The 15,491-nt window shown below is 33.1% G+C and overlaps 1 pseudogene; it reads left to right on the forward strand.

The window, feature by feature from the left end:
- Positions 1-1,654: 1,654 nt before the first annotated feature.
- Positions 1,655-11,594, forward strand: LOC140851951 (uncharacterized; annotated as a pseudogene).
- Positions 11,595-15,491: the final 3,897 nt, after the last annotated feature.

Raw genomic sequence — 15,491 nt, forward strand, 5'->3', positions numbered from 1 at the left:
GTAATGTCAGGTTAGTGGCTAGAAATATTTTTTAAACTGTTAGGTCTATTGCTGAATTTGTATCTGGCTTGACGAGTATATCTTTGTAGAATAATTTCTATCTCTTCTTATGATAATATGTGGGAACAATCAATTATCTCTATATTATTATTCAATTATTATTATCATACAATAGATAAAAGTTGGATAAATAAGCAAGATCTAGTAAAAATTATTTTGAAGGAGTACAAAATTTCATTAAATTTGCTATTAAGAAAGGATCAATGAATAGAAAAATTTTTTGTTCATGCTAAAAATATGTAAATAATTTTTTTTTCAATCCATAAACTATCAAAAAATATTTGGTGTGGAATGATTTTATAAGAGGATATACTGAATAGGTATTTCATGAAGAATCCATATTACCATTTTCATGTAAGTAATTCTTACATATACAATATAGGTCTAATATTGAAACAAGTAATCTATAAAGAATTCCTGCAAGAGAAGATGATATAAGGGGTTTGCTCAAAGATGTTCTGAGATTTGGAATGAAAAATTTAGGAGATTTCAGTGAAGGATAAGAAAACATGTGATGCTCGAAGGATCTACATTTATTGATTATATACATGTTGAGAGACCCCAGCATTCATCTAATGATGAGACAAAATATCAGTATCATAATTTATTGAAAGATTATGATCAAGAACTATATCCAAATTGTAAGAACTTTTTGAAAAGTTTTTTTTCTCATGCATCTATTTCATTTGAAATATTTGAATAGATATTCTGGTAAGAGTTTTACTATGCTACTTCAATTATTAAAGGATGCATTTTCTGATGATACTATTTTGCCAACTTTTCCTTATGGAGAAAAAAAAAACTAGTAAGAAATTGAATTTTGGATATGAGAAGATCATGATTGTGTAAATGACTGTATATTGTATCAGGATGAAAATGCTAATCAAGAATCATGTAATATCTGTGGATCTTCATATGGGCATCACATAAAGAAGATGAGAGTGATCTATTGAATGAAATGGATGCTGCTCAGAGTAAAAAAAAAATCGGCTAGAGTTTTGCATTACTTTTCTTTGATACCTAGATTGAAAAGGATCTATGTATCATCAAAGACAGCTTCATCGATGAGATGGCATGATGAAAATCATACAAAAAATGAAATATTAAGACACCTAGCTAATGGTTTAGAATGGAAAGCATTTGATGATAGGCATCTTGATTTTATCTGAGATATTCATAGTGTTAGGTTGAATTTAGCTACTGATGGTTTCAATCCATTGCAAACACTAAGTTCTACTTATAGCACTTGATTAGTTGTTCTGATTCTTTATAATTTGCCACCATGGATATGTATGAAATGGTCTTCACTTATCTTGTCAATGGTTATTACAGATGATAAGAATTTAGGTAATGATATTGATATCCTTTTGTAATCTTTAATAGAGAAATTGAAATAACTATAGGAGAGTATCGATGCATTTGATGCTTGTAGTAATCAGACATTCAAATTAAGAGCTGCTTTTATTCAGAAAATCAATAATTTTTTTGCATATACCAATTTATCTGGATGGAGCATAAAGGGGTGTATTGCATATCCCTGTTGTGGGCATTCTATCCATTCACATTGGTTAAAATAGGAGAAAAGTTCTGCTATATGGGCTATCATCAATGGTTGGAAGCCGACCATCCATTTCGATTTCAACAAAATATATTTGATGGTATTATAGAATTGTGATCTGCTTCTATATGACCATCTGGAACTAAGGTTCTTATACAAATACATGACATGAATCATAGGCATGCTAAGCTTTCCAAGTATTCTAAGAAAAGAGGAAAAAAAGATATTGAAAGCTCAACGAATGAAGGATTGATAGAGGATATCATTACTCACAATCCTGATGCAAGAGTATTTGAGAATGTTGACAACTTCTATGATAATAATGATCATGTAGATGAAGGTCGAAATGATGATGACATAATGGAGGTATCTATACTTGAGTTGTTAACAATTGTAAAAGAAAAAAAAATATTTTTTTATTTATCTTATTGAAAGTATAATCTTCTGAAGCATAATCTTGATGTAATGTATATCAAAAAGAATATTTGCGATAATTTGATTGAAACATTATTAAATCTTGATGGAAGAGTAAAGATAATTTAACGGTACATTTAGATTTGAAAGAGACAGGCATAAAATAAGAGCTTCATCCTAAAGAGCTTGCTAATGTTAAAATTTATATACACCTACATGTTACATAATATCCAATCGAAAGAAAGATTTTTTTTTTTAAAATTTTTAAGAATATCAAGATTTCTTATGGCTATGCATCAAATATTTCAAGATATATAATCTTAAAGAGCAAAAACTTTTAAATCTTAAAAGTTATGATGATCATATTTTGATGTAAGATATTTTTTCATTAGCTTTAAAATCATCAATGCCAAAATAAGTTGTTGCTATTATTGCTCAATTGTCATCATTTTTTAAATCATTATGCTCCAAAGTTCTTGATCCATGAGAGCTTGATCAATTAGAGTTTAGTATTGCACTTACACTTTGTCATATGGAGAAGATCTTACCTCCCAAATTTTTCACTATGGTTTATCTACTTGTTCACTTAGTTGCAGAAGCAAAACTTCGTGAATCGATATACTATAGATCGATATATCCTATTGAAAGATGATGTTGCTAAACTTTAGTTGTAATTTAAAAATTTTTAATATAAGTAGTGTCGTACTCATATTATTGTTTTAATGAATTTTCAATTTTTTAAGGTATCTTATGTGTTTAAAAGATTATGTACCCTACAAAAAAATAGGTTATTAGTGACGGCTAATTATCGTCACTAATAATCTGATTCCTGTCGCTAATAATATTAGCGACGGACTTCCATCGCTAAAAGTTCATCGTAAATAAGGTCATTACTAATTATCATTATTAACGACTGTAATAAGTTTGTTGCTAATACGTATATTTAGTGATAGTATTAGCGATAATAAATCCATCACTAATATTTTTTTATTTTAATTTTTTAATTAAAATTTTAAAAAATTATTAGTGATGGCATTGCTAATGCTAATGCCATCGGTAATAGTCTTTACCGACCCAATTAGTGTCGCTAATACCATTGCTAATAATTTTTTATTTTTTAAAAAAATTTATAATTAAATTTTTTAAAATATATTTTAATTATAGTAACAAGCAATTATATTTTTTAAAATCTATTATAAATAAAATAATAATTATTTATTATAATTATAAATATAAAATTAATTATATTATATTAAAAATATAAATTATATAATTTTATAAATTTATACTACTTTACAAGGATTAAAATTACATACATATCAAAATAAAAAAAATCATGTGAGATTCTCCTCGTCGTCCTCCTCATCCTTTTCTTGCTACTGTACGTCCTCTCTAATAGCTGATGGATAAGAGTCGAATATCCCAATATCCTGTAATGAAGAAAAATAAAATATTATTAATAAGATTCGATACGAAAGTATATATATTGATATGGAGGTATATATTTTGATATACTATTTTGATTCTCGAATAAATTATTTCTATTCATTTCATTCGATGATACGAAGCTAAAGACATTCCTGACCTATCAATCGGATGATTAGATTGAATTTTTACCCCTAGATCTCCTTCTCAGACTCAAGCCTAAACATGTAAAACTTTTAAATATAAAAATTTAAAATAAATAAAAAAAATTATTAATAAACCTACCTGCTGTGATGGCTGTGACAACGAGTCCAGCTGATCACGTAGATGCGGATCTCAAAGAATCTCAACAATCATATAATGGACGATATCTCGAAAGCTCTGAGGTCACTGGCTTCATAGTCTTTGCACGACTTCCTCTACATGTGTATCACCCCACGTTTGGATCATCGAGGTCTGAGAGAAGGACGTCAAACAGTATCAAGCTGCTGGAGAGTCAAAACTATGACTGAATCCCATGACCCAACTCCTACTCACTCCTTCGATGGCCCTAAGCCATCCCTCAAGGTCGAGGGGCTAAGAGGATGGGTCCTCATCATACCATGATACGAGATACTCCGTGTAATCTACCTATACAGTTTAAAAATTTATTAATCCATACATATCAGTATATAAAAAAATTTAATAAATAATATTTTAAGTTCTTATCACGATCTGTCGAGATTTAGGATCTAAGTAATCACTAGTACTCCTCCTAAACTGGTGTGTGGCCTCCCATATCTGCAGCTATCCTGATGCATGATCAGCTGTCGTGTCTACAATAAATATAAAATTAAATTAATTAAAACATACATATGATCAATTCAATATGAAATTAATTTAAGTATAGAATTTTTATCAATCTATCAGTCACAACATATGTACCAACGGAGCTGCTGGTGTGCTTGATCAGATCCTGTTGGATGATCCAATTCTGCCGTACTCTCTGCCACCTATCAAAGTACTTCTCAGTGCTCCACTGATCATAGAGGGCCTCCCATATGTCTGACCGTATCTAGTGATCTGTGTAAAACTTTCGATCCGATGGTAACTCAAAATTAGAGTACTCTATGGCAGACTGTCTAAGACTGTACAGCCCATCCTGGAGCCTATGTGTGGCCACCTCCTCAAAGGTCCGACGGCTAGCCTCTTCATCCTGAGGAGTCTCGAATTGGTAGTACTCCTACAAGTAGAAGCAAGCATGTATTAATAAATAGAATATAAATTTACTATGAATTTAAAAATTAAACACCTTTGACTTACCAGGAACATCTCCCAAGCTGCATCATGAGCCCCTGACGATCAATTAGAGAACTCATTCATGGGCTCTGGCGTCAATCATTGGATGATCTCGGTAACCACACAAGGCACCCTAGACTCTTCAAATGTGTAGCAAAATTGATTTTGAACAATAAATGTTAAACTTTAAAATAGCTAAATTTTAAACATATTTAGTGAAGATATAGTAGTTACAAGCGGCTCTGAATGTGGATGAGCTCTCTATGCTCCGACTGAGTTGGAGGCATCGCAAATCGAGCAAATCCTCTATCACATCGGTAACTCTGAGAGTCAGATACTGCTTTGTGTGACTGTGGGATCATTGGTAACCCCACGTCATCCGAGCCTGAGAGTATCAAGATATCATAAAAAATATTATATTATATAATAAAGTATAAAAAAATATAAAAAAATATCTAAAGTATTAGAGTTTATTGCATGGTATGTGTCATTGAACCATACGAGCTGGCTGCATGACAAATCTTTCCTCGAGAGCTCTCTCCTCAACTGTGATGGCTCCAACCTCTGAAAGACATAATCTATAATCTCTGAAAATAAAAATAAATAGATTCACAGATTAGTTATGCAATTATCAGTAGCAACGCAAAATTTAAAATGATGCAAAATAAGTATTTAAAATGAATCAAGGCAATGTAAGAAATAAAATGATACCAGAAGGTCGCAGCGATTCTGTATTTGCAAGAGAAATCCCTCAAGGCCAAGATCGAGAGAATGAGAGCGGCCGGTGGTGGCATTCCGGATGCAAGATATAAGAGCTTGGATGCCTAGGTGGAGGCTATTACTAACAAGTGCTTGGACTTGGAAGAGAAGTCCAAGAAAGGAGAGGTGGGGCTTCAAAGAAGAGTCTCCGAGCTAGAGTAGAAGCTTCATGAGGAGAGGCACAAGAGTGCTTCACTGGAGGCGAAGCACAGGGAGTCAGAGGTCTAGAAGTTCATCGCAAACGAGGAGCATTACTCATCGACCTCTTCAGATATTTGGTATCCTTCGGATTCTTCGTCTGATTTTTTTTCTTCTTCCACTTCTTCATCTTCTTCCTCTTCTTTCTCTTCCTAGATAGGATTATCCTTTAAAATAAACTTAGAATGATCTACCTCCTCATGTTGGCCATTACATAGGAGAAAACCTAGAGCATCCAACTCTGCATTTATGAAAGATTGATGAACTTCAGATGTTTCATCCTCTTAAAAGCATTCTGATAAATGGATCTCTTCTTCTTCTTCAAGCACATAATGAATTGCTCGAGACTTAATTTTGCATACAGTTTATCATTCTTTCCTTCCTCTCTCCTTAATGGGAAAGGAGTATAATAAACTTGAACTGCTTGTTGAGCTAGCACAAGTGGCTCATTGACATATTCTTTGGATCCATGTTTGATTTCAATAAGTCCGTGCCGTAGATCAACCTCCATACTATGCTTGTTATCAAACTATTGACACATAAATAGAATGACACTATTACCTCTAAGGTAGGTCAACTTAATCACTTCTTCGAGAATTCCATAGTAGTCACTCTCCACCTCTTCCCATTAGCTACTCTTTGTACACACACCGTTGTTCATTGTATACTTATGATATCCATATCCTTATATGTGAAATTTAAAACTATTTATGTTACAGCTATTATAACATGTAATGTATTTTGTTGGCCTATAACCCAATAGTCTTAGCTTCTTAGGTATGGATTCGTCCCCTTGCATAATCTACATATTATAAAAAAATAAATTTGAGAAAATTAAAATATACAAAATGATAATGAATGCTTACCAATTTGTGAAACTAATCTACAAAGTTCTGTGAGGGCTGTGCGAAAATTTTTTCCTCACTTATCCTCAGGTTGTCCCATCTCAATATTCCATCATATTACCTAAACATATATAAGAGAATTATACTGTAATAAGTGGTTCAATAGTTAGGATTGTGATTGACACTTACACAACATATACATCGACCTCCTCGTAGTTTAGTAGAACATATACCTCTACCTGTCATAATTCAGTATCAATTAAAACATGAGGAATCTCGTGCCCAAATTCATAAGTGGGATAGGCAAATATTGATATCTCTCACTTTGATCCCTCACCATCACCATCATCATTTCGATCCATTTGAGTCAGCTTTGTCTGCACACTGGAATTAAAATAGTGTCAACTAAAATTTAAAATTTCTTCTATTATATAAGCCTCCATGATAGATCTTTTGACTCTGGTCTTATTTTTTACTTTCTTCTGAGACTGTGCATATATCTTTCAAATGGATACATCCACCTGTACTATACTAATCTCCCGACCTTAGCTTTATATGTCAAATGAATCACGAGGTGCTCCATAGAGTCAAAGAAGCTAGGAGAAAATATCTTCTCCAACATGCATATGGTCTCTACACTTCTAGCCTCAAGACTGAAGATGTGGTCGGTAGATAGTTTGGTAGCACAAATGTCTCTAAAGAAAAGATTAAGCTTAGTCAAAGAACTTCATATAGAGTTGGGAAAGAGATCACATCAAGCCAATCAGAGTAATCATTATATGAAGACATGATAGTCATGGCTCTTTAGTCTATAGCATCTGTAATCTTTGATATTGACGCACCATGCTAGATTACTTGTATAACCATCTAAAAATTTAAGATTTTTACACCATTCACATATATCCTTCAACTGCTCCCTTATTAAGGTGTAAGATGATTTCAATTTCAAAAATTTCTCAGGTGACACCTCAATTAGCTCTAATAGAGGATGCTTGCATATGTTCTTCATATCTGCTCAAGTCTTGGGGTTGTCTTTTGTTTTATTCTTGACATCCATATTAGTGTAGAAAATATCATCGAATACATTCTTCTCCATATGCATGACATCAAGATTATGATGGATCAAATTAGTAGACCAGTATGGTAATTCCTAGAAGATACTGTGCTTTATCCAGTTATAAGTTTTACTGAATCTTCGAGATTTTTGCTTGTCAAATAGTATGCCAAATTGGACTTCATCCATTTAGGATATCCTCTGAAATACTTCCATACCACTAAGATGTAGGGGTGCACGGTTCTTCTCTATCTTATTCCTCCTGAAACTGTCCTGCTACTTTCAAAAAGGATAATACTCGAAGAGAAATTGACAATGACAATCAAACCAGCAAGGCTTACGACCATTCTCAAGTTGAAATAATTTTATATTCTCCATGCAATATGGACATGCTAGCTCCCCATGAGTGCTCCATCCTGACAGCATTCCATAAGCAAGAAAATCACTAATGGTCTACATCAATGCAATCTTCATTACAAAATTTTGCTTCTTCGATACATCAAATATATGTGTGCCATTAGACCATAAGAATTTTAGCTCATCAATAAGAGGCCTTAGAGATACATCAATACTTATACCAGAGTGTCGTGGTTCAGAAAGGACTAATATAAGAAAGATGTTATATTCTTTCATGCACATTTCAAGCGACAAATTGTATGGAGTAATAAAGACTGACCAATATGAATAAGGGACCGCTGCATGATTGAATGGTGTAAACCCATTCGTAGACAGACCTAGTCAGACATTGCATAATTCTTGAGCAAATAAAGAATGACAAGCATCAAATTTCTTTCATGCCTCACTATCTGATGGATGACTCATCATATCAGTGTGCTTGCGAATCTCTTCTTTATGCCATCTCATCTATCCAATAGTACTCTTGGATAAGTAGAGCCTCCAAAGCCTAAGAGTGAGAGAAAGATATCGAAGAACCTTACATGATATGTCCTTCTTATTTTTACCCTCTTGCTTCGACTTAAATCGGCTTTAACCACATACGTCATATGAGCTCTTCAGTTGGTTCTCCTTGTAAAAAAGTATGCAATTATTACAGTATGCATCTATCTTTTTGTATCCTATATCTAACCCTTTCATCATTTTGTTTGAAGCATAGAAGCTCCCAACAAGCTTCTCATCCTTCAGTAGCATCTTTTTTATTATTGCTACCATTCTATCATAACAATTGACCATCATATTAATCTCGAGCTTCAAATTTAATAATTTTGACATAACTGATAATATAATATGTATTTCATATTCTGGCTATAGTGGTTCATCAAAATCTTTCAGCATATGATAAAAATTATCGCTACCAACTTCTGGATCGTCCTCCATATCATAGTCAAATTCAGGACCAGCTGCATCCATAATCATATCTACCATTCTATCGTGTCCCTATCTTTGCTGACTTCTAACTTTTGCAATTATCTCCCACATCTCTCCATGTAGGTACTAGTGCTTATAGTTTGGCATAAATTCACTCCTATATAAAGGGGCAATTATTGTATCTCCATCAAGCATTTATCTATTGACACACCTCTTACAAAGACAATGAGTCTATCCTTAAACTAAGAGTGCCATATTTTCAAAAGTATAATCACAAAAGTACTTAACACTCTCCTTATATTTAGCAGAAATCACCCCATCGACTACTCGACGGTCCATCCAACTATAGTCCATAGCACACTATCTAAAGATTCTGCATATACAAATATATGATAAAATACTTATCAATTATTTTATTATTTAAAATGACTTACATAACAAATGCATCCTATCATCAACTAATAAGTATAGAAGGTTCTATCTCATTTAGAAATTATATTAATTCTATAAATCAATTACAGTAATCAAATGATATGCAATAGAAGCTGAAAAAAATTTTGACAGTATTTTTTCTTAGTTCTTCCTACACGACTGAAGATGTGTGAGGAGAACTAAAAAAAAATACTATCTAAAATTTTTCTCGAACTCTCAATATATCATCTGATTATTATAATTATCTATAGAATTAATTATAATTCTTAAACAATCCAAATTGGATAGTTAATTAATCAATGTACATAATTTTTGTATAAAAATATATAAATATATGAATATCATAGAATATATACATTAATCAAAAGATAGATCTATGATTCTATATAATATAATATTTTTAAAATTTTTAAATTAGTAGGTTTCTAAGTAAAGAGCATCATTGCAAATGAAGACAGTCGGACGCATGTCCCGTGTATGCGGACTTGGAGCATGCCCAACAACTAGGCCATGCGATCACACCAGTATGGCATCCAGATAAATCTCATCCTGAAGGTTCTAAAGTATTGAGCGGTATTGTAAATAGGACTGAAAATGAGCTGGGTTGGGCCAAACCACACCCCTTCTTGAGTCCGGCTCGAAAATTTTTTCAAATTTCAGACCAGGCATAGGGCCTAGAATTTCAATCACTGAACTACTTCGGTTGCCATTGGAGTAAATGAGTAGATCAGAGTCGGTCTGACGATGGTCCGACCTTGAATTTCTATCATTGAAGGTAGTAGGGCTATTCTCATCGAAGAGCTTCTTCGAGTGGTTTCACTTCTCGAGAATAATATTAATTTAAATAATAATATTATTAATATTATTAAAATTAATAATATTATTTAAATTAATAATTTTATTAATTTAAATATTATTAATAATATTATTTAAATTAATAATATTATTAATATTTAAATTAATAATATTTAAATTCAAATATTATTAATTAAAAATAATCAAATAAATCTAATTTTAAATATTTAAATTTAAAAAAATAAGAATAGGATGTGGCGACGGTGACGGAGCCGTCCCCATTGTCGTCACTAAAACTCATCAGGCAGTGGCGGTGTGGCTCTAGCAAGGCGAAGCTCTGATGATTGGGTGCTCTAAAGGAGGGAGGTGGGCGCGCAGGTCCATTCCGGTAAGGAGAGAGGTGGGGGGGAGAAGGGGAAAGCAGTCGCAGGTTCAATCCAGCAAGGGGTGGGGTGGAAGGAGAAGGGGGAGGCAGTGGGGGGCCAATCTGGCAAGGAGAGGGGTGGGGGGAGAAGAGGGAGACTGTAGGGGGATCGATCTCGCAAGGGGAGAGGCAGTCCGACAAAGGGGGAGGCAACGGGGGCCCTGATCTGGCAAGGAGAGGACTTGAAAACACGTAATCTAGTGAGGGGATGTCGGATCGAAAGTGGGGATGGTGGCATGGGGCTAGGGGGAGGAAGTCGGGGGCTCCAACGGTGTGACGAAGGAGAAGAGGGACAGGAGGTGGGGGGAAGAGGGGAGGCGGCAACCAATAGAATCGAGCCCATCGAAGATCCGAGGGAGATTTTAGGGTATATTATTAACAATGGCTAAGCTACATCGCTAAAGCCATCGCTAATAATAATAAACTTAATAGTAATGGCATCGCATTGCTAATGCCATCATTAACAAGTTGTCACACTTATTACAACAGGTCTGATTTTTATCATAATAAGTTATTAGTCAAAATAATTATTAGCAATGATGGGCTTGCCGTCGTTAATACTCTACTTTCTTGTAATGTTATGAAATAGAGCTTATCCCAAATGCTCAATTACGAAAGGAGATATTACTGAAGAGTGTTTAACATTTTATTTAAAATATCTTGAAAGTGTAAAGATCATTTTTAATCGATCTCAAAGAAATTATGATATTATCGATAACTAAAAATTTATAAGTTTTCAACTACTGGAAGAGCTTTGGAAAAGGTTGAAAGTATGGTTCTTAATAAAAAATTCTTAGCACAAGTACATCATTATGTATTATTTCATAGTTACATAATATCTCATTATCGTAGATTAGAATAGTTATATATATTGATTTCTTTCATTATCATCATATATAATGTTTTTAATCAATGAATTAATTTTTTTATAATAAATTTTTATTTGCTCAGAGACAAGCAAACCATAGCATTCGACCCAATCCAAGGATTGAGTAATGATAGTTGATCAAGTTATTTCCTAAATGACCTTATAAACATGTTAGTCATGTATATAAGGGAAAAGATTGATTTTTGAATATATTTATTAACATTAAATAATACACTTACAATTTTATCATGATTTTTACATACCAATGATGATGGAGAATAATTATTTATATGAATTAATTATCATTATTTGAGATACTAATAATATTGCCAACAAATTTAGTGGTTTCTAAAGAAAAAATAGATAGTTCAAAGTATGTATTTTTAAAATTTTACAGCAGAATAATAAAAGATTAAATATTTTAATATTCTAATCATACCTTAGATCAGATCTAAACTATCATTAAAAATCTATGACATAAAAAATTTATATATAAAATCTGATATAAAATAGAAAACTGCATCGATCACATCGATGCCCTGAATCTAATCTAACCTTTAGATCATATTGGTTGAGTTTAGAACTCATCACCTTTTTATGGATCGATGATCTCCACTACTGATAGGTATGATATGAAGCTTTCACTAATGTCGAGCAGCCACACAGATCGTCTGGCCTCTACAGATCGTCCACTCGAAGCCCTGATCGGATCTTCCTTCGTAGGAGTGCTAGCTCACATTGAAGGCTCTGGATGGCTGATCCAAGCTCCTTTCTTTGGATATCCTGGACTCCTCTAGATTAGAAGATGAAGCTTTACAAGAAGGTGGTGGTGTGAAAGATTGACAAGACTCACTCTGGTATATTTTTCTCACAAAATCTAGAGTTGAAACCCTAGAACCCACAGCTCACACCCCAGAGAAAGAATACTTCCTCTGTTTCTCATGCACGGAAGTCCAACCCACTCTCAACTTTTCACATCCCCACTCTCAGATTTCTCACATCAAAAATCACTCTTCATCTTGCACAAAACTAATCTCCTTTTAAGATTGGCATCCCATAGAAGATAAACATAAGAAAGAGGTAGTTTCGGTTTAAATTCAAACATTGGTTGATCCTTATCACCAATTCAAATCAAATTTAAATTAAATTTTAAACTAAACTTTATTATTATCTTGTGAACTTAGAGAGAGGTCGACCAACATTAGAATGGTATAAAAAATCTCATGCAAAAATACTTTATGCATAGAGAAAGACGGTAGCGTGAAGAGGAGAGTCCAACTCAATTTAGACTCTAGATTTTCATTCAAATTCAAATCCATTTGAACTCAAATTTAAACCAACCAATTTTTTATTCAAAAAGAATCAGATGAGAATATAAAAAAGGCTTCTAGATATAAAAAGAATCATATAAAAATATTTTTCACATGAAGAAAGAGAAAGGAGGTGCAAGAGATTCGAATTCGAATTATTTTCTCATCCAATTAGATTCTTAACCAAACCAAATTAGGTTAAACCCAATTAGACTACTAAACCTAATATAATTAGATAATAAATAGTTTTGATTAAATTTTAATCAAATTAAAAATTAATCAAGCTCAAATACTGATCATATCAGAAATCAAACACCCTTAGCAATGAGGTCATCTCATAACCTAATCAAGTCAAATCAAATTGAATCCAATTCAATTAGATTTGATCCAAAACTTAATACTCAATCAAACTGAATTAATTAGCAATCTAATTACTAATCAATCTTCCTACAATTCACCAATAATTAATGAATTAATTTATTACAATTTTTGCATAAGGTTAATCATCAATCGAATTATCTGTTTTACTCTAGAATAATTCTTAATCATTGATCAGCCATATGATCAGTCAGAAACTTCTTTTGAGTGTGACCTCATAGGTTCGAACTTAAGCTGGTAGTATAAGAACAATCTTTCTATATCAATCAAAGTAATCATCTAACAATGATATCCAACATCCAGATAGGTCGAAAGATTGCAAAGCATCATTCAAGAACCTATTGGCATATAATTACCATATAATTCATCTCTTTGACCCAAATGCTCAAGGTGACCTAGGATTTAACTATCAACCCTGCTATGGTCATCCATATTATATTTTAATTTTTAAAATCTATCACATAGATTACTCTGACCAAGATTTTACTAAATTGAAACACACTAATACATTAACTCCTACTTATTTGAAGCGATCAATTCTATCTTAACTCACACATCGACTTCACAAGTACTTGACTGTGTCCAAAAATCTTTCATCACTGAATTAAAAATTCAAGTAGTCTAGCACCAAAGCATAGTGAGTTGCTTGCAAGTGATCGTAGTGATTTCAGATCGGAGGGACACTTATATCTATATCCTTCGCGAGCTACTCTTGATAGCAGAGTACTCAGCAATTGATCACGTTCAGTGAGATGTACTCCTATGTCTCACTTGCATGCCATGCTAGTATCTCCATACTCTTTGGTTAAGAGGACAACCAACAGACATGACACACAATGACCTATACTTGATATAGCTATCATTCTAATAATAGTATATCATTTGGTCGTAAACTTAAGGTTTAAAGACTAAATGATATATCCTCCCATATCAAATCAAATAGTCCTAAGGACTTCATCACATAACAGAAGTTCAAAATAAAATATACACAATGATGAAAAAATCAAATAATATTTATTAATTTAATAATTCATATATAATTATAATAATAAGCTCAACTATCAACAGACTGACGATTGACTTTGGGACATAATTTTCAATAACTCCCACTTAGACTAAAGTCAATCAGTATAGTATCGTATACCCATCTTTGATTTGTAGTCTTCAAACTCCTTAACACTAAGGACTTTAGTAAATGGGTCAGTCAGGTTCTCTTTTTCGTTGATCTTCTGAAGTTCAACGTTATCTCGATCCATGATCTTTCGGACCAGGTGGTAGCAGCACAAAATATGCTTGGTCCGCTGATGTGACTTTGATTTTTTTGCTTGAGCAATGGCGCTAGTACTATCACAATACAACAAGATGGGGCGATCAAGAGAGGGTGCCACTCTGAGCTCATTGATGAACTTTCATAACCACACAGTTTCCCTTGCAGCATCGGATGCTGCGATATATTCCACCTCCCAAGTAGAGTTGGCCACAATGTGCTGCTTAAAATTTTTTTAGCAGATTACTCCACCGTTCAGGGCATAAATATATCTTGATATGCTCTTGCTGTCGTCATGATCCGATTAAAAATTGAAGTCTTTAAACTCCATAAGTTTTAAGTCAGATTCTTCGTAGATAAGCGATTGACCCTTAGTATTTCTTAAATACTTAAGGATGGTCTTTATGACCTTTCAGTGATTCTCACCTAGATCGGACTGGTATCTGCTCACTCTCCTAATAAGTATGCCACGTCTGGTTGTGTACATATCATAGCGTACATAATAGATCTCACTATCGAAGCATATAGAATTCTACTCATATGCTTTCTCTCTTGAGGAGTTGTCGGACAATCACTCTTTGAGAGAGAAATTTTTTAGCCTATCGGAAGATAGTCTTTCTTAGAATTCTCCATGCTGAATATTTTTAGTACAGTATCAATGTACATCGACTGAAATAATCCAAGCAACTTTTTAGATCTATCTCTATAGATCTTCATCTTAAGGATGAAGGATGCTTCTCTCAAGTCCTTCATGGAGAATTATGATGACAACCAAACTTTTATTCCTTGTAATGCAAGAATGTTATTTTCGATTAAGAGAATATCATCAACATACAAAATAAGAAATACTATTACAGAGTTATTAACCTACTTGTATATGCAGGATTCCTCTCCATTCTTAATGAAGCTATACATTGTGATCACTTTATCAAAATACATGTTCTAACTTCGAGATGCCTACTTAAATCCATAGATGGACCTCTAAAGTTTACACACCTTAGACTCATCTGAGGATATAAAACCTTCAGATTGTATTATATTCACTTCTTCTTCTAGTTCTCTATTTGGGAAGGCTGTTTTCACATCTATTTGCTAGATTT

The sequence above is a fragment of the Elaeis guineensis genome, chromosome 10, assembly GCF_000442705.2.
Source record: "Elaeis guineensis isolate ETL-2024a chromosome 10, EG11, whole genome shotgun sequence".
Lineage (NCBI taxonomy): Eukaryota > Viridiplantae > Streptophyta > Magnoliopsida > Arecales > Arecaceae > Elaeis > Elaeis guineensis.